The sequence below is a fragment of the Electrona antarctica genome, assembly GCF_951216825.1.
Source record: "Electrona antarctica genome assembly, chromosome: 5".
NCBI lineage: Eukaryota > Metazoa > Chordata > Actinopteri > Myctophiformes > Myctophidae > Electrona > Electrona antarctica.
Window position 1 is genome coordinate 41,405,814 of NC_136810.1, and position 20,144 is coordinate 41,425,957.

The 20,144-nt window shown below is 42.5% G+C and overlaps 1 long non-coding RNA gene across 1 annotated transcript; it reads right to left on the minus strand.

The window, feature by feature from the left end:
- Nucleotides 1-859: 859 nt before the first annotated feature.
- On the minus strand, nucleotides 860-20,075 carry LOC306923849. The gene is made up of 4 exons (XR_013790112.1): nucleotides 19,756-20,075; nucleotides 17,211-17,432; nucleotides 2,440-2,487; nucleotides 860-955 (listed from the first exon to the last, which is right to left on the minus strand). It is a non-coding gene; the product is annotated as an uncharacterized lncRNA (long non-coding RNA).
- Nucleotides 20,076-20,144: the final 69 nt, after the last annotated feature.

A 20,144-nucleotide genomic window follows, 5' to 3' on the forward strand; every position in this document is an offset into this window, starting at 1 on the left:
GTCAATCTCAATGTGGTTCTTACTGGTTAAATAAAGGTTAAATAAAAAAAAGTAGAACCGCTGCTCCTTGACTTGGAAAGGAGGCAGCTATGGTAGTTCTGGCATCTGGTTAGGATGTCTCTCGAGCATGGAGGAGATTAGACCCCCGGATACACCAAGGATCTCCACACTGGCCTGGAAACACCTCTGGATCCCCCAGGAGGAAGTTGCTAATGTTAGGAGGAACGCTAACTCATTGCCAAATTACATAATTAAACACAACATTCAACTCAGTAAAAGTTAAAACACCACCTTATTAGTACAAGCCTGTACTAATCCCCAGAGGCACGTGTAATGTCTACAATAAAACAATATTACATAGTGACGACAATACAATAAATCTAGGGGAAAGCCTGTGTGAATAGGTGGGGTTTCTAACAGTGATTTAAAAAAGCGCCACTGAGGTTGCGTCCCTCAGGTTCTGGGGTAGGGCATTGCACATTGTGAGCTTGTAGATCGGCTATTTTCAGCAAGTGATGACGGCATCCTTACGACGGCATCAAGGCCGGCCAAAATACATTTTGTTCGACTAAAACAACTGCAGATTTAGTCGACTAAAATCTTATGACATTTAGTCGACTAAAACTAGACTAACACTAAAACATTCCAGGTGACTAAAATGTGACTAAAACTAAATAAACTATTCCAAGAGACTACGACTAAAACTAAAATCAACACTGCTGTCCTCACTCTATCCTTTATAACGTATTATGGTGTGCACCCCCCCCCCCCCCCTCTGACAGGTATCACAGTGATTGATGTCTGTTGATGCATCCATTGATCAGAGAGATAAACCAACGAGTTTGACACCATTTAATGTCCCAATCAATCAACTCAGTGCACATTTATTACAACCTCTTTGGAGTTCATCAAAGGGATCAATGAAGTGATCCGGCAGTGCTCCCGGCAGACACTTCTATATAGACAAAGAACAGAACAGGAATTCATCATAATGGAGGTAAAAAGGGAAAAGAAACATATACAGTGAGGGAAAAAGGGGAGGGGGTGGGGGTGGGGGGGGATTCAGATTTTACGGGGGCCAGTTTCGAATTGCAGCCGTCCGTAGGTGCCCTTTGAGAGCGGTTTTGAAGGAGTCAATGGATTTGCATGTCTTAATGACTGTTGGTAGGGAGTTCCACATTTTGGTGGCATAGGAGCGATTTTTTTTTTTACCTGATACCAGATTCTACGAATGTCTTCTAAATCATGATAGATACAGAAAAACGTATGTTTCTACTGTATATCAGTGGTTCTCAAACTATTTCATGTCAAGGAGGACCAGACTTATATGTAATTGCCCGCCGACCTATTTAATAATGTTGGATTATATTATGTATTTAATTGTAACATGGACCTAAAAACTGATACCAGCAGTTGGTGCCTTATGAATTACCGAAGTCTTATGGACAAACTGACTTTTTTGTTAATCATTTATTTTCTGAATATGTAAATTAATTGTGTTTGCACTTTCGTTGTGTTGCTGCTTGCAGCATATATACTTAATACTGAAGGGGTTTAGCTGGTTGTGGTGTTTATCTACCCGGACAGGGGAGGATGTCGCACCGTCTGACAGTATAAATGTGACACGCCACTTTGTTTACAGCAGACGAAGGCCCCTGGCCGAAACGCTTTCGTTGTGTTGCCCCCCCCCCAGAAGTGTTATCCTAACAATCATTGTAAAACGTACCTCTGTACTAATTGCAAACTGTTAAAGGACCACTTCACCACTTTTCAACCTATCTTCATATAATAGGTCTTCACTAATAATCATGACAAAATGGCTCATAGGAGGGCTGTGGGCAGTTCAGTTCAGATGATGTCTTCCAGTGACATCATCGATGGGGAATCGTTTCATTTTATCATGATTATTAGTGAGGACCTATTATATGAAGATAGGTTGAAAAGTGGTGAAGTGGTCCTTTAAGTATTCAATCAATCAATCAATGCACCAGTTGATTTAACCCGTTTTAACCAGTGTGAATTGAGTGGTACAACTCCATGTGGGGGTCCCCGGGGGGGGGGGGGGGGGGGGGGGGTCCCCGGAACTTCCAGACCCATAGGAGTGCACCCAGGGTGCCGGCCCTGTTCCGGCGAGCCGCCCCACGTCCGAAACGGTCGAGAAATGAGTTATGTGGGGGAATTAGCAGACATATCTCTCTCTCTCTCTCTCTCTGCATCTCTCACACGCTCCACGTTGTAATTAGCAGGAAAAACAGTGCAACACTATCTCTCTTTCTTTCTAGCACAACAGTGCCACTTTTGCCCCTACTGGTACTTTAAACATACAGTAGGGACGCTCATAGGGATGGACATATACAGTATGGACATAGGGACATAGGGAGGGACATATGGACATAGGGAGGGACAGACATTGCTGTTCAAATGTCCTGAATCACTCACCTTTCTCGGACGCAGGGGCCAAATCGATGAAGCTCCGGCATGCCTCACCTGTAATGGCAGCGAAACAGAGTTAGTCACGACACAGTGCAGGATATTATCGTCACTCACTGGTGTCACAGCTCAGCAATATTATACACTAATCTACACTCTGGCTTCTAGTTGAGCTTTTAACCCATTTAGACCTGGGAACGATTCTACAAATGTCTTCTAAATCCTGACACTTTTCTGAAAAACCCATCTTTCTATGTCAGTCTATGACATTTTCACGTCAAGGACCCCCAAGATTATATGTAATTGGCCGCCAACCCCCATCTGAATATATGTAGTTTCAGGGACCTCCCCAGAAGCAAACATTTGAGTTAGAAACGTTCATTGTGAAAGAAGATATTCAAAGTTCTGCGTCACATTATCACGATTTTGCAAAAATAGCAGACCTACAAGCATCCTTGTTGCTATTCATGTCCTCACTCCTCACTGTATTGCCTTTTCACTGCTATCCTACTATAAATGTGCCACGTCTCTGCGTGCGTGCGTTTGTGCGTGTGCGTGTGTGTAATGCACGTAACTCAAGAACCGTTTGACCCACCGACTTCACATTCGACACACGCGATCCCACACCCCCACAGGGAGTGCAGTGCCCGGTATAGAGTCGGTCGGACCCACGGTTCTCCAGAACCACCACAAAATGCTCTGGTCAGGCTCTGCCAGTGGGCATAATGAAGGCTAACTCCTTTCACCTGGTCAGGCTCTGCCAGTGGGCCTAATGAAGGCCAACTCCTTTCACCTGGTCAGGCTCTGCCAGTGGGCCTAATGAGGCCAACTCCTTTCACCTGGTCAGGCTCTGCCAGTGGGCCTAATGAGGCCAACTCTTTTCACCTGGTCAGGCTCTGCCAGTGGGCCTAATGAGGCCAACTCCTTTCACCTGGGCCAGGCTCTGCCAGTGGGCCTAATGAGGCCAACTCCTTTCACCTGGGCCAGGCTCTGCCAGTGGGCCCAATGAGGCCAACTCCTTTCACCTGGGCCAGGCTCTGCCAGTGGGCCTAATGAGGCCAACTCCTTTCACCTGGTCAGGCTCTGCCAGTGGGCCTAATGAGGCCAACTCCTTTCACCTGGGCCAGGCTCTGCCAGTGGGCCTAATGAGGCCAACTCCTTTCACCTGGGTCAGGCTCTGCCAGTGGGCCTAATGAAGGCCAACTCATTTCACCTGTGCAATTTCCAGCCTCTGCCTCAGCCAATTGAGGCTCAACCAATCAAGCTCTGCCCCTGAGCCGAATAGAGTGTATGCGTGTGACATCATCATACCTGGAAGTTATGCGGGAACGCCCACTGAGTGGCAAAAAACTACTTTCTGGCCTTGACAGGCTACAGCCCATTCATCCAAACAGAAAAGTCCTGTCTGATTGCATTAAACAATGTTAAACTCACCAACATTGCAGCTGTACGAAAAGCTTGAATTATCCTCTATCTGCAAAGTTTTTGTTTCATAAAAATCCACCATAGAAACGTTATGAGCTACTTTCTGTCAAGAAATGCCCTGCATTTGATTATTTTTGTATAAGTGTCAGAGTTTGGAAGTGCTCGTTTTCAATAACACAACATTTTGCTGCCTCCTGCATTATGTGACATTTAGAAACAGGTGGTACGCAGGACGGTTGAGTGATTTCCAACGAGCGCTTCCAAACTCCAACACTCCATGCTGCTCAATGTTTTGCCACTCAGTCTAGATGAGGGGGGCGTGTCCTGATGGGAAAATCATGCATGTGCATACTCTCTATTGATTGCCAAGTACACTTTTCACAGTCAGTTTGCCCACTTCTCACAGCCAGGTTGCACTCTGCTGCTCTGCTGTGTCAAATGCATCCAGGCTGACAACAAGCCATCGTTACATAGCTGACACACACACGTCTAACACAGCAACAACTGTATCGTTCCCAAGTAGGCCGGTGGCCGACTGCGACGGGCACGTACAGGTCTAGTTATTTTAATGTTGTTTCATGCCTTTGCTTTTATTTTATTTTTTTGAGCTGCATTTCATGAAAGGTGCTATACAAATAGTTGTATTATTTTTAATAACCAGTAAGACACCCTGAGTAAGACGCCCCCTCGTAGCACGGCACTTGTAGGTCTGCTATTTTTGGAAAAATAGTGAAAATGTGGCAAATCTGTGAATATATATTCTTTCAGAGCGAACGTTTTGAACTCAAATCTTTGCTTCTGGGGGGTCCCTGGAACAACATGTTTTCAGATGGTGAAACGTGAAATGACGTGACGTGATGACATGAAAATGTTTGAGCACCACTGACATGGTTTTGATTGATTGAAAATTTTATTAACAGTTTGCAGAATTACAGTACATTTCAAGCACAAACTCAATACAAAGGCTGTTAACTGTGAGTGGACGACCCAATTAAGCATTACACTTGTTTACAACAGGGTCCACTATGTTCAATTCATCAAAAAATGGAAAATGGAAACATGGGGTTTTTCAGAAAACTGTCAGGATTTAGAAGACATTTGTAGAATCGTCCTCAGGTCTAAATGGGTTAAATCCTACCAGACTCGGTCAGGTCATTGTTGGCATGATGCAATGACCTTTGACCCCTGCAGACACGAGCCACTATTTCTGTCATCTGTCCAGTGGTGGAAAGCAACTAAGTACATTTACTTAAGTACTGTACTTAAGTACAATTTTGAGGTATCTGTACTTTGAGTATTTCCAATTTCCAATACTTTTACTTCTACTCCACTACATGCTACATCTCGGATACAAATATTCCTATTTCTACTCCACAACATTTTTTTGGAAAACTTTAGTCTAGATTTAGACCAAAATTCAGGCCATATACATTTCGGCCATTTAAAAATAGCAGATCTACAAGCTCACAATGTGCTGCGATGCGACGCATTGTGAGCTTGTAGATCTGCTATTTTCAAATGATTTTTTTATACATTTGAAAACATGAAATGAAACATTCTGCACAAGGAGTACTTTTATTCTTGGTACTTCAAGTACATTTTGAATTCCCGACTTTTACTTTCTATTATTTTCTAGTATTTCTATTTTTGCAGTATTGGTACTTTTACTTAATACTTTACCCGCCACCATTAATTAATCCCTCGATAAGGTACTGTCAAGGTTTTATCGCGCGTAAAACACTTACTTTGAATAACCAAATATCGGTAATCGCATGTTACTATGAAAAAGTTCCGTGTGTGTTGTCGTCACTGGTTGTTGTTGTCTCGTTCGGCGGTGGAAAAAGTGGACCGCGAGTATCACAGCGCCTGCTACAGGCCGTTGAAAACGCTTGTCTGGGCCAAATCTGCCCCCTCAATGTCCCTTCCGAGATACAGGCCTCTGAAGACAGGGCGGACAATGCAAGTGGATGCGCGCGCATCTTCAAAATGGCCGCGGCCATTGTGTGTTTGTGTCCCAGAGTGTTGTTGCGGTAGCAACATCAGCTAGCGATCGAAACGGATCAAAAAATGGATTAAACAATTCAAACCCGAGAATCTCACGTTTGGCGGAGAACGAGAGAAAAGTAGGTTCTCGTGTTCCATGTGTCCGGCGGGCAGACGGTTAAGTAAAAACCAATGAGAGTACTGTTTCCAGACGCTGCTGTCATGTGTCAACCAATGAGAGTACTGTTTCCAGACGCTGCTGTCATGTGTCAACCAATGAGAGTACTGTTTCCAGACGCTGCTGTCATGTGTCCAGACGCTGCTGTCATGTGTCAACCAATGAGAGTACTGTTTCCAGACGCTGCTGTCATGTGTCCAGACGCTGCTGTCATGTGTCAACCAATGAGAGTACTGTTTCCAAACGCTGCTGTCATGTGTCCAGACGCTGCTGTCATGTGTCAACCAATGAGAGTACTGTTTCCAGACGCTGCTGTCATGTTTTTCAATAGCTAAATTATAACATAATGCTTAAAACACCAAAAGGGGTTCCCGCTCAGAATGGGTTAAACCCAATGTGTTGAACTATAGCACACCTCACACACAACATAGCCTACCATACCAAAATACTTACTGCTACAAATAGTGCTGCACAATTAATCACGCACTCAAGAGTTAAATCTCTAATAAGGGTCCATTTGGTTACCAACTCCCCCTCATTTAGCTGCATGGGGACCACCTGGAACCCCGTCAAGATAAGTACAGTAACTAACCATGGCAAAACTGATCATTTTGGTCAAGAGCAAAAAAACTTTCATAATAGCAGTTTTCAATGTTCATCCCATGTGTGCGCTCATGACGTTTTCGTTAAACTCCTTCCACACTGTCCTTCCACACCGCAAGGAAACAGTTTATTATCACCGGCAACGGCATGAACGGCCTTGTGACGTTCCAAGCGATGTGACTGACTGAAAGCTTTCCCACACACGTCACATTGAAAGGGTTTCTCCCCGGTGTGGATCCTCTGGTGCCTGTGGAGGGTGTGCATGGTAGTGAAGTGCTGTCCGCACTGGGCACATCCGTAGGGCTTCTCCCCGTCGTAAATCAGCTGGTGTTTTTTAAGTGCGGAGACACTCGGAAAGTATTTTCCACACTGATCGCAGCAGTGGTGTTTCTTCTTGGCCGAGCTTCCTTGTTCGTTCACCTCTGGTAGAACAGGAGAGCCAGACTGATGATGAGACGCTGGATTGGAAACAAATAGAAAGGAAAGGTGGTTGATATAGGAAGAAAGACAGTTCTCCATGGACTTAACTTTTAACACAAGAACTCACATTGCAAGCTTTTATTTAGATGTGCTAGGTCACTTAAGACTACAATTTACAATTTAGGCATTTAGCAGACGCTCTTAATCCAGAGCGATTTACATTAAGCAATAACAAAAGCATGGCATACATCACATATATAAAAAGTAGTTGTCATGAATCATGCGTAAACTAAGAATGTAACAGTGGAGTATCTATATAGACTAAAGACTAAAGACGAAAGCAATACTAACAGCACTAATAAAATGCACTTTAGCCGCTTATAATATTTCGTAATGCTCAGTTTTAATGCACTGTTACACTGCTGGTCCTGGGTACGATTTTCGTTTTATATGTGCAAACATGTGAAACGACATATAAAGTGAACCTTAAACCTTGAACCTTGAACTTGCATTCAAGTGAATATTTGATTAAACTGTGAGGCAAAACAGAAATTATCTAAATCTAATCTAATCTAATCTACAGCAAAGCAACAAAATATACAACAAAAAATAAATATTACAACACAACAAAATATAAGATTGAATACAAAATGAATAAATTAATTAAAAAGGAGGGAGCGTATATATGTGACATACCATGGTCGCTGTTGTCCTCCTGCTCAGCAGAGTTGTGGTCGGTAGAGTTCATCTTCACCTGAAGTCTGGAGTCCACACCACGGTCAGATGTGATCAGAAATGACTGAGATATCCTGGAGGAGTTGTGGAGAAATGACACAGACCAACTCCTCTTATACTAGAGAGTGAGTGAGTCTGGGGTGAAACCACAGATGACGTCAAAGCGTTTGAACGACTGGCCAATGAGAACAATAGAACAATCTCCCCCATTAATCAAAAGTTAACATAGGCTAAACGTGCTCCACCCCTAACCCCAAACAGGCTTCTTCTTCAAAGAGAGTGGTAACAAAAGCATGAATTGCTCAGTTAGTTTAATTCTAATTTAACCTAACTCTATTCAATGGATATAATTTAGGGGTGCACGATTATGAAATTATGACAGATATCCGATCTCCGATTATTTATGATTCCGATATTATACAGAGGACCACAATGGAAACAAGTCTAGGCCCTACAGGGGCTTAATGGCCCAAAGCCTGTTAATAAAGTATTTCATCAATCAATAAATATCATATACTCTTTACCAAGTGTCTGTTTTCACAACTGAATGAGAACTGAGTACACACATTAAATGTAGAAAAATGTAAAGTTTATTTTTACTTAAGATTTCATATCACATCATATTTGATTTGGCTTTTGTTTTAGACTAGACTCTTAGAGGTATCAGTAGATTACATTTTAGAGGTATCAGGGATTTCTGAACAGATTACATTTTATGTGAAGTGTGGGGTCATGACCCAAAGAATAAGGTTGCAGATACAAGCGGCCGAAATGAGTTTTCTTCGACGGGTGGCTGGCTCTCTCCCTTAGGGTGAGAAGTTCAATCACGTGAGAGAGACTTGGAGTAGTGGGTACTGTATTTATGAGCATTGCATGTTTGTCCTTTTATTGTCTTGTATTCATTGTTACTGGCAGAGCTGTGTTACTTATTTTGCCTCTTCTCTTGGCCAGTTCATACTTGTAAAAGAGACGTCAATCTCAATGTGGTTCTTACTGGTTAACACTTTGATTGCTGCAAGATCTCAACAGGCCTATTTGGATGTTGCTGCCGTTTAACATTGCACAAAGGCCTTGTTCGGGGGCCCACAGTAAAATGTTCTCTTATAGCGAGAATCACACGCCTACATCAAAAGAAAGCTGAACTTGTCCACTTCAATTAAAAAAATACATTTTGATTTTACCATGTTCCATTCTGGAGATATTGACCTTTTTGCAACACCTGCATTTGCCTGGAAGTGGTTATCTTGAACAGCGAGCAGAGTTATGGATGGTTTAAAGTCAGAGACATTGACAGGCAGATATAAAATTGAACCCAATAAATATCCTATACATCCTATACACCGAATGAAAGCCCTGAATGTGTACTTTTACGAGGAAAACAGTAAACATTGATCCCATCTACAGTTAGACAGTAATTGGTTATTGAATGCAGCTTGTGCCCACCAGATAACTTCAGAGAAGACATGGACGTGAACTCCTCAATATTCACAAAATAAGGCCTATAGCGACATATAAATACTATATACCGTATGAAACAGAAGACTCTCTGCTTTCATAAGGAAAAAAATTGTACTGTAATAATAAAAAAATCACACCCCTGTGAAGTGAGCAGTGCAACTCTACTTCTCTACTTATTCACTACAGCTCGCTATATACGGACTGAGGCAGAAAGTCATGTAAACCTTTTATTTACAGTTTGGTCTGTAAACTTCTACTGTAATAATAAAAATCACACCCCTGTGAAGTGAGCGTTGCAACTGTTCTGTACTTATTCACTACAGCTCGCTATATACGGACTGAGACAGAAAGTCATGTAAACCTTTTATTTACAGTTTGGTCTGTAAACTTCTACTGTAATAATAAAAATCACACCCCTGTGAAGTGAGCGGTGCAACTGTTCTTTATAGTTGCGCGGTGCAACTGTAGAGAACAGTTGCACCGCTCACTTCACAGGGGTGTGATTTTTATTATTACAGTAGAAGTTTACAGACCAAACTGTAAATAAAAGGTTTACATGACTTTCTGTCTCAGTCCGTATATAGCGAGCTGTAGTGAATAAGTACAGAACAGTTGCAACGCTCACTTCACAGGGGTGTGATTTTTATTATTACAGTAGAAGTTTACAGACCAAACTGTAAATAAAAGGTTTACATGACTTTCTGCCTCAGTCCGTATATAGCGAGCTGTAGTGAATAAGTAGAGAAGTAGAGTTGCACTGCTCACTTCACAGGGGTGTGATTTTTTTATTATTACAGTACAATTTTTTTCCTTATGAAAGCAGAGAGTCTTCTGTTTCATACGGTATATAGTATTTATATGTCGCTATAGGCCTTATTTTGTGAATATTGAGTTCGGGTCCATGTCTTCTCTGCAGTTATATCTGGTGGGCGCAATGTGCATCCACCCAGTATCCAATTTATGACAAACTGTACATGGGATCAATGTTTACTATTTTCCTCGTAAAAGTACACATTCAGGGCTTTCATTCGATGTATAGGATGTATAGCATATTTATTGTGTTTATTGTTATATCTGCCTGTCAATGTCTGACTATAAACCTTCATAACTATGCTTTCTTTTTGATGATGATTGCCGCCTCGCCTAATCTATCTCACTGCTTTCATTGTTTTGATCGCAGTAACATTGGGGGGGGGGTCATGGGCACATTGGGCAGCAAAAGTCTTGATCCGTACGGCTATAAAAAGTCCCATTCCACCGTTCGGTTCAGAACTATAGTATAACGGCGAGACGCGTTGTCATCAGCTGATTTTGTTTTTCAAGCTAGTGTAGGGGAACATGCCTGGGCATGCTAGCCTGGCACGGCCAGACTCATAGCGAGGGTTCACTGATGTTTCCTCCGGGGAAGAATCTTCAGTGAATCCCCGCTATGAGGCTGGCCAAGCCAGGCTATGGGCATGCAGCTTGGGGGCGATGGAGGGGGAAAAAAGCGTCACCCGGCTGTGATGTCGACGAGAAGGAAAAAATGACTTCCACAGATGACAACACCACGGTTTAGGTCGCGGAAAAGTTCGTTATACATTACACCCGGGTCGATTACGTCCCCGACGCGTTCATTGCGGTCTTATCACTACAATTATAATGAATAAAAAAGCGTTACAATCACACGTCTGAGCGATCTCCGATTATGACGGCTCTGCATGGCGATACGTGATCCACCAACGGAACACTGTCTTGTCGTGGCGGCCCCTCGATACGGTGGTTATTGTTCGTAGTATTGTAGGCTCGGGGATCGTTTGGTCGCTACAGTATGAAGAAGGAAACATGCATCTGTCCATGTGTGTTGCAGATGTTATGCATTGCAATGCCGATCTGGTGCATATGTGTTTAGGCAATAGGCAGCGTTCCGTTCAGCGTTCAACTGGCTTCTACACGTAAAGCGGCCAGCCCTCCTGTTTTCAGGAGGGGAGGGGGGTTTTTGTTTTTTGTTTTTTTTTCTGATCACGTGAGCGGGAGTAAGCAGCAATGATAGGGCGATGGTTCTTCATTGTCCGGGTGGGTAAAAAGATGAATGAAAGTATTCTATAAAAAAGTGATTGAAACGTATTGATACGTGATCCGCACCCGACGTTTGATTAATTGATAACGTATTGATACGCGATCCGCGTTGGGAGTGTTAAATAAAGGTTAAATAAAAAAAAGTAGAACCGCTGCTCCTTGACTTGGAAAGGAGGCAGCTATGGTAGTTCTGGCATCTGGTTAGGATGTCTCTCGAGCATGGAGGAGATTAGACCCCCGGATACACCAAGGATCTCCACACTGGCCTGGAAACACCTCTGGATCCCCCAGGAGGAAGTTGCTAATGTTAGGAGGAACGCTAACTCATTGCCATATTACATAATTAAACACAACATTCAACTCAGAAAAAGTTAAAACACCACCTTATTAGTACAAGCCTGTACTAATCCCCAGAGGCACGTGTAATGTCTGTAAGTGATTCTGCTTTAGTTTTAGTTTTGAGGGGTGCTAGCCCTTCCTATGCACAGCTTTGTGTGTTTGTAGCATGGAATGTGATGATTTGATTGGCTGATGTATGATGATAAGAGCGCCCCTCACTTCACACAAGTGTGAATTATTGTATTTGTATCCAGATTATAGTGATTGTAAAGTCGATGTGGTTCATGTTTTTGTTAAAAAGGTTTCTCTATGTTGGACCGCAGGAAGATGAGCTTTTGTCATGGCAGAAGCTGATGGGGATCCTAATTATTAACAATAACACAACAATAAAACAACATCAACGATAACGCAAGCATTAGTCAGACATCTTATATCTATAAATACCAAGTCTCTATGTCTGTAATCCACGTAACTCGAGAACTGTTCGCCCCACCGACACATTTGTCAAATTCGACACACGCATTCCACACCACCGCAGGGAGTGCAGTGCCCGGTGTCGAGTCCGTTGGAGCTGGCCTGACATCACAATAATAACATTTATACAATGTTGTGCTGACTTCTGTATAGACTCCATATTTGGGCATGCCTGAGAAAGAACTCCATATATGGGCATAAAAGGGACATAGACATAATAACTGGGTGGGGCATGCATTTCCAACTTGCATCTTTAAAATTAGGCCAGTGGCCAATGGGCACCGCTCTAGTTTCAACTAATGGCATTCCCAAGGTAACAACAAGCTGTGTCTCTTTTTTTTTATTTTTATGTATTTTTATTGAGGCTCTGAAATGTTACAACTGTTCAATCGCAATTCAATGTATATAGAACCACACATAGAAACAACAAGTACCACAATATGTGTCTCTTTTTAAAGGACTATGAACTTGTACTGAGAGAGGAGGGTGAACAGGTCTTGGTACCGAGCATCCCAGGAGGAAGCGCCCCATACCGGCTCTACAGCGTGGGTCTGTATCTGGTGGTGGAGACCGACGTTGGACTGACCCTCATGTGGGACAGGAAGACCAGCCTGGTGGTCAAACTGGGCTCCACGTTCAAGGTGAGCCTTATTGGTCATAACCTTACTATACATTCCCCGCCAACATTAATTAATTATTATCATTATATTGCCAGGATTTCCCCCCGTTTAACCCTTATCTTGAAGAGCCAAAAATCCGCGATCAGATGTTATGATGTCATACTAGTGTGTGTGTTGTCGCATATCAACTTACTGTCTACCGATCAGTGCAGTTAAACATGATCGGGAGGATTACAGCATCGGCTATGGGCCGTGAAATAAACCTTGTTTTGACCCGAAATGCCATCTGGTACAAGGAATTGGAGATAAAAGCGCTTGAAAGAAACAGATAGAATGGATGCGATCGAGATGGCGCGCTCCAGTGTTATTGACAACACCAGCTAGCAACCCAATGCTATGTGAGTAGCATCTCGACTCGATTGATCAAAAGCACTCTGAAAGTTACAATGGGTTTGTATAGGAAGAGGGCGGGCGGATAAAACTTATATCAAATATCTACACATACTGAATCGGGCAACTTAAAAAACTGTCTGGGTTGTTCACATAAGCCTGAGTAGATGAAATGACCAAAACTTTTTTTAAAGTCAAATATTCCTTTAATGTCTGACTGTTTACATTTCTGACTAATAATAAAGTATTCAATCAATCAATCAATCAATCAATCAATCAATCATGTGCACCTGCAGGGCAGACTGTGCGGCCTGTGCGGGAACTACGACGGGAACGCCAGGAACGACTTCACCACCAGGGGGCAGGAGGTGGTGGTGGACGCCTTCGAGTTTGGGAACAGCTGGAAGGTGTCGCTGGGCTGCCGCAACGCCAACGAGACCCAGCCGTGCACGGCCTACTCCCACCGGCAGGCGTGGGCCATCAAGACCTGCAGCCTCATCAACGGACCGGTGTTCGCTGCCTGTCACCCCAAGGTAACCCTTACCTTATAAAACACTATGTTAGCTGCCTGTCACCCCAAGGTAACCCTAACCCCAAGGTACCAACGCTGTAGCACTGTAACAACTAAAAACAGAAGTATTAAAAAACAGACAGGCAGGCAGAGAGATGAAGTTCTCCGAGTGGTGACCATTTATTTCAAAGAGACATAGTACAAAGCCGAGGGCTCCCCGCAGGCCAGAGTGGCACAAGGGCCTGCAGGACTCAGGACTGACTGCATGGGCGGCCATTCCAGGCGCGACCCGACTACGGATAAGCGTTTGAAGATGGATGGATGGATGGATGGTCTTCCTAAAGTAAATGATGCTTAAACGGTTAAACCTAACCTTATTCCTAACCTTAACCTCAGTAAAACTATGTCTAAACCTAACCCTATTCCTAACCTTAAAGGAGAATTCCATGCTAGAAGGCTTTCTTACCTTTCTTACCTTTCTTTGTAGTCGTTACGTCCCCACCAAAGAGGTCCAGGTGTTTTTTTGGTGCAAAAACTCCTTATTGGCTATTTCCCCTACCATAAGCCCTCAATGAATTGCATTGAATTGAATGGGAATTACTACTTATCGAAATAAGTAGTAAAGTGTGCCGCTTGGGATATTATTTACATTATGAAGAGAGGATATATACAAAAAAATAATAATTTTGAGCGATGGAAATAAGCGAATTAGCACAACACCCCATAGCCCCATTCAATTCCCATTCAATCCAATGCAATTCATTTAGGGCTTATGGTAGGGGAAATAGCCAATAAGGAGCTTTTGCACAAAATAACACCTGGACCTCTTTGGTGGGGACGTAACAACTACAAAGAAAGGTAAGAAAGCCTTTTAGTATGGAATTATCCTTTAACCCCAGTAAAACTATGCCTATTTCTAACCGTTTTCTAAAAAGGTTAGAAATAAAGAATATAAGAACTGCCGCACCGAGCGGTTGGCGTGAGGTCGGCGGAAAAAGTGAGGGCGAGATGGATTATGGGTACGGTACCTGTTACCCCAACAACCAGATGGATTATGGGTACGGTACCTGTTAGCCCAACAACCAGATGGATTATGGGTACGGTACCTGTTACCCCAACAACCAGATGGATTATGGGTACGGTACCTGTTACCCCAACAACCAGATGGATTATGGGTACGGTACCTGTTAGCCCAACAACCAGATGATTATGAAAAACCATTGATCATTGATCAGCTTCCAGAGCTGTCAACAAAAAACATGGTAATACATCAAATACATAAAAATAGTCGACTACAGAAAGCCTCACTAAGGTACAATATGCAAGAGAATGGAATGCAAGCTGATCATGTACAGTATAATGACTTGAGTAATTTCTTGTTAAGTAAACAAGAAATACTTAAGTAAAAGTATCAATACTGCAATATGGAACTACACGTTTGCAGTCTGTTAACACAGGCATGCCATTAATGACGGTAACGCACACCCTCTTGTGTAATATTGCTTAATATAACGCATCATAGAGTAAAGTTTCATAAATGTTTTTCCTCTCCGCGTCTACCACAGGTGGCACCCCGGAGGTTTTACGACGCCTGCGTCAGGGACTCGTGTGCGTGTAACACCGGCGGGGACTGCGAGTGCTTCTGCACGGCGGTAGCGGCATACGCAGCTGCCTGCAGCGAGGCCGGAGCCTGTGTGAGGTGGAGGACGCCCAAGATATGCCGTGAGTCTCCGATTGCAACGTTTATCCCATCAAGACCTGGAACGCATTGTGTCACCTTCGCTTTTAACCACTGTTAACCATTATTGTAATCTCTAGCTGTTGAAAAATAGCAGATATACAAAGCTCGCTATACGAGTTTGTAGATCTGCTAATTTTGAAAAAGAATCTTGAAAATGTGTAAACTTATATCTTTGCTTCTGGAACAACATATTTTCAGATGGGGTCGGCAGCCAATTACTTATAACTTGTGGGGTCCTTGACATGAAATAGTTTGAGAACCACTTACAGAAAACTGCCATGATTTAGACTTAGAAGACATTTGTAGAATCTGGTCTCTGGGTTAATGTTCATTGTTCAATGTTAATGTTCAATGTTAATGTTCATTAGCTTCAGCCTTAAAAGGAAAAGTCCGGACCAATCCGATAAAGTAAATCGCCTTTTTAAGGCAGCCCGTTTGGGACAAAACACTGTCTATCTAGTCATCATTAAAGATTGCTGAATGATCAAAATAAGCGCTTTTGCGTTAAACCCACCGCGTGTGCTCGGAGCTGCGGTGGGCTAGAGATGGAGTGTGTAATGTTTCACCTGTACCACTAGATGGAGTGTGTAATGTTTCACCTGTACCACTAGATGGAGTGTGTAATGTTTCACTTCTGCCACTAGATGGAGTGTGTAATATTTCACCTGTACCACTATTATTTTATTCAGACAGCCAGCAATGGAGTAAACGCTCCCCCCCTCCCCCAAAAATAAATAAATAAAACATGTCTCTGTGACACCTCTAGAGGCCGCAGTCGGCATTCAAAGATGAGGAATTACAATTTACAATTTAGGCATTTAGCAGACGCTCTTAATCCAGAGCGACTTACATTAAGCAAGAACAAAAAGCATGGCAATACATCACATACATAAAAAGTAGTTCATCATCATGAAACATGCGTAAGCTAAGAACATAACAGTGGACCATCTATATAATGAAACCATACATATAAACTATACTATACTATAAAGTGCTATGACTTGACTACATAAAATGCAATTCTAGTGCTGTCTACGTAACATGCTATAAGTCTGTATAAAATGCTATAGTCTACATAAAGTGCTATCTAAGGGGCTAGGGCAAGTGCTACAGGCCATGATGGAGTCTGAAAAGGCGGGTCTTCACACTACGGCGGAAGATTGGGAGTGAGGCTGCAATTCTGATTGCAATGGGGAGTGCATTCCATAGTTTTGGAGCCAGAAGGGAGAAGAGCTTGGGACGTGTGGAGCGTTGTCCCGGCGTTTTTAGTGAAGGTACTTCCAGCTTCCCTGCATTGGATGATCTGAGTGGTTTGTAGGGTTCGATAGGGGTTCGATCATACTTGCAAGATATGGGGGAGCCATACCTTTGGTTGCTTTGAATGCCAGCATCAGAGTTTTGTATTCTGTGTGGGCAGCGACCGGGAGCTAATGGAGGGAATAATGCATTGAATTTGACTGTCCACTTCCTGATTGGTTATTTGGTCATTTGCCGGCAGAAAACGTTGGACCAATGACAAAGCTTCTAGGGAAATATTTGAATGCAGACTAGAAAAAGTCATTGCTCATCAACAAAGCGCAATTGCACCTTCAATTGCCAGGGTGAGTGTAATGCAGACCCCCTAGAGATGTCAGAGACTACATTTATTTGCTGGCTGTCTGAATACTTTTAAAAAAAAGTCATTACAAATTTGCTATATTATTACTCATAGCTACATTAAGGTAAGAACCGGAATTCTCCTTTAAGAACGTCTGCTAAATTCCTAAATGATAGATAGTAATTGTCTTTGTTTCCCTCCCTCTAGCTGTGTTCTGTGACCCCTCTGGTGGTTGTGAGTGGCATTACCAGGCGTGTGGACAACCATGCATGAAGACATGCAGGAACCCAACGGGGATATGCTCCAATCAGATCCAAGCTCTGGAAGGTATGCTCCAATCAGATCCCAATCAGATATGCTCCAATCAGATCCAAGCTCTGGAGGGTATGCTCCAATCAGATCCCAGCTCTGGAAGGTATGCTCCAATCAGATCCCAGCTCTGGAAGGTATGCTCCAATCAGATCCCAGCTCTGGAAGGTATGCTCCAATCAGATCCAAGCTCTGGGAGGTATGCTTTTTCTATGATTGGTGACTGATTATTGTTAATAGACCCACAGTTTTTATTAAAAACTATGCATATTTTATTTTTATTTTTATTTTTATTTTTATTTTTATTTTTATTTTTATTTTTATTTTTATTTTTATTTTTATTTTTATTTTTATTTTTATTTTTATTTTTATTTTTATTTTTATTTTTATTTTTATTTTTATTTTTATTTTTATTTTTATTTTTATTTTTATTTTATTTTTTTAATGTGTAATAAGTGCCCAACAGTGGGTATGATGAGATGATAGTGTTGTGGGCTAACTGTTGTGGAGGCGAGTGGTAAACATGAATTATTACACGGCTTGGTTGAATGCTTGATTGGTTAATCGCCAAATTCAGCTGTGTGTTATTTCTGGATAATGACCACTCCGCTCTATAACAGACCACCGTCTAATCAAAGGCTCGGTGCACCTGGCTGCGCTGCTTGGATTTTATGCTCTACCCAACATGACAGCCAATGGCCGGGTTTCTCAAAGAAGACCGTGCGTAAGAGTTGTAGTGTACGCACGCGCATAGGGCTCTAGGCTTCTGTTTGCGGCCCTCTAGGCCGCAAACAGAAGCCTTTCTGCTGCATAATTGGCTGCATGGGCAGCGAATCAGACACCATGTCCTTTTTTGGGAAACGCCATCAAACACGACAAGATAGACATAGAATACCTAGATAGAGCACAGACTTACGTGTCATAAGGCCTCCTGCATGAATGAATTTAGAAGCAACCCCGTTTTTCCTAAAGCCTTTTTAAATATAAAAATGTCGCAATTAAATTAATATTTTTAGCATCATCTAGAGAATTTCAGCCATCTTGCCATATGTTTTATATTTCTTTTAGAATTATTGGATTACCCATAACAGCACATTTAGGAAAATGCAGCTATTATAACTCCATGCGTCGTCTTCATTTTGCTGCGCCATTGCAGTATATGAATGGAGTAGGCTAATTATTTTTTTGGAAAGGCTCGCCACCAAACATGAAGTCATCTTTTTTTAGTATGGTAAACAATAAACATTGCAGGCAATGCATTTTGATTTAATTGTAAGAGGGAGCGTATCAACACACATGTGTAACCACTACATGCAGTGCACGTGAACTGTGCTTGAATTTAATAAAAGCATATAAAAAACATGAATTATACACCCAATGAAAATTTACACTTCACGGATTATAGGCCATTTGGAATTAGAACAATCGGTTGAAGATTGCCCGAGTATAGTACAATTTAAATATCAACTTTGTGGTTGCGCTGAGGCAGTGAGGACCTGCGCACCGAAAATAGATGATCTGCAATTAAGCTCACAAAGCGCTGTCATGCAACACTTGGAGCTTGTAGATACACGGATGACAATAAACATTTCACAGAATACCGTATAGGCCTATACCACTTGGAATTAAAACAATTGGTTGTGCATAGGCTGCATAGGCACTTCTGAAACTGTAGCCTATATTTCTTTTATGGATGTGGAGCCGGAGGACTGGTGTTGCGGCGTGCAGAGATCTGCAAACTCAACACGGTGAACACGCATATAATAATATAAATGAGGGCTGAGGCTGATTAAGTTTGCAAATAACGGACCATGGGCGGTTATATGGACGATATATATATACTCTTTTTTTTCTCTCTCTCACCCTCTATAGCGCGCAGTCTCTCTGTGTCTCTCTCTCTCTCGCGCTTTGATCATAAAATGGTAATTGGTCAGTAGTTATATTATTTCTATATAGTCCACATTTATGTCTGCCTGGCTCAGCTGGTTCGGGTCTCTCGGAATTTGAAAGAAATCTCGGAACGGGTCGGAATCGGACGAAATTGTCACGGATCCGTTCGGTTTAACTATTTGAAAATATTTTCGGAACGGGTCAGAATCGGTAACATGTCACAGATTAATTTAAAGAGTAAAGCGAGCCTACTGTCAGCTGTCCAGCAGTCCAAATATTATTAAATTAAATTTCAGAATGGTAGACCTGAGGCCTACCATATACCAGGCCTCAAGCCTGAGGCCTATACCAGGCCTGAGGCCTACCATTGCGTGGCACATCTATGCACGGAACGTCTATGTTCACAGGCGTCATGCTTCACTGCGCGTGCCTAGAACTTTGCTCTTAAGAAGATGCGTAAGAATAATTCTTTGAGAAACCCGGCCAATGTCATTTAACTAAACAACATGCTTTCAAGAATGTTTTTGGAGACATTTGAAGCGAGAAATAGAAGATGCAGTACCCGAAAATTTAATCCATTTGATCAACACTCACTTCTTTGTTTCCGAGGCGACTCGTTACCTCTGCGGGGCAAATTTGGAATACTTTCATTACCGTAAGCAAGGAAATACTTTGTTTTGTTGTCACTTTTGGTTGGCACAATACAGGCACTTCACAAGTCGGCGATAATAGCAGAACGTCCCAGCGGTACAGGTAGGCTGTTTAGGTAGGCTGCTCTCCGACATGCCCTCCTGAACAAGTGTATGTTCTTGTTTTTTTTACTACTACTACTATGTACTTTGAAGACGCTCTTGTGTTCTTTTGTTAAAGGCTGGTATTCGGCATGCCCTTCTGAACGAGCATATGTTCTTGTGTTCTTTTTTAAAGGCTGCTATCCAACATGTCCTCCGGAACGAGCGTACTTTGAAGACGGCAGCATGCGC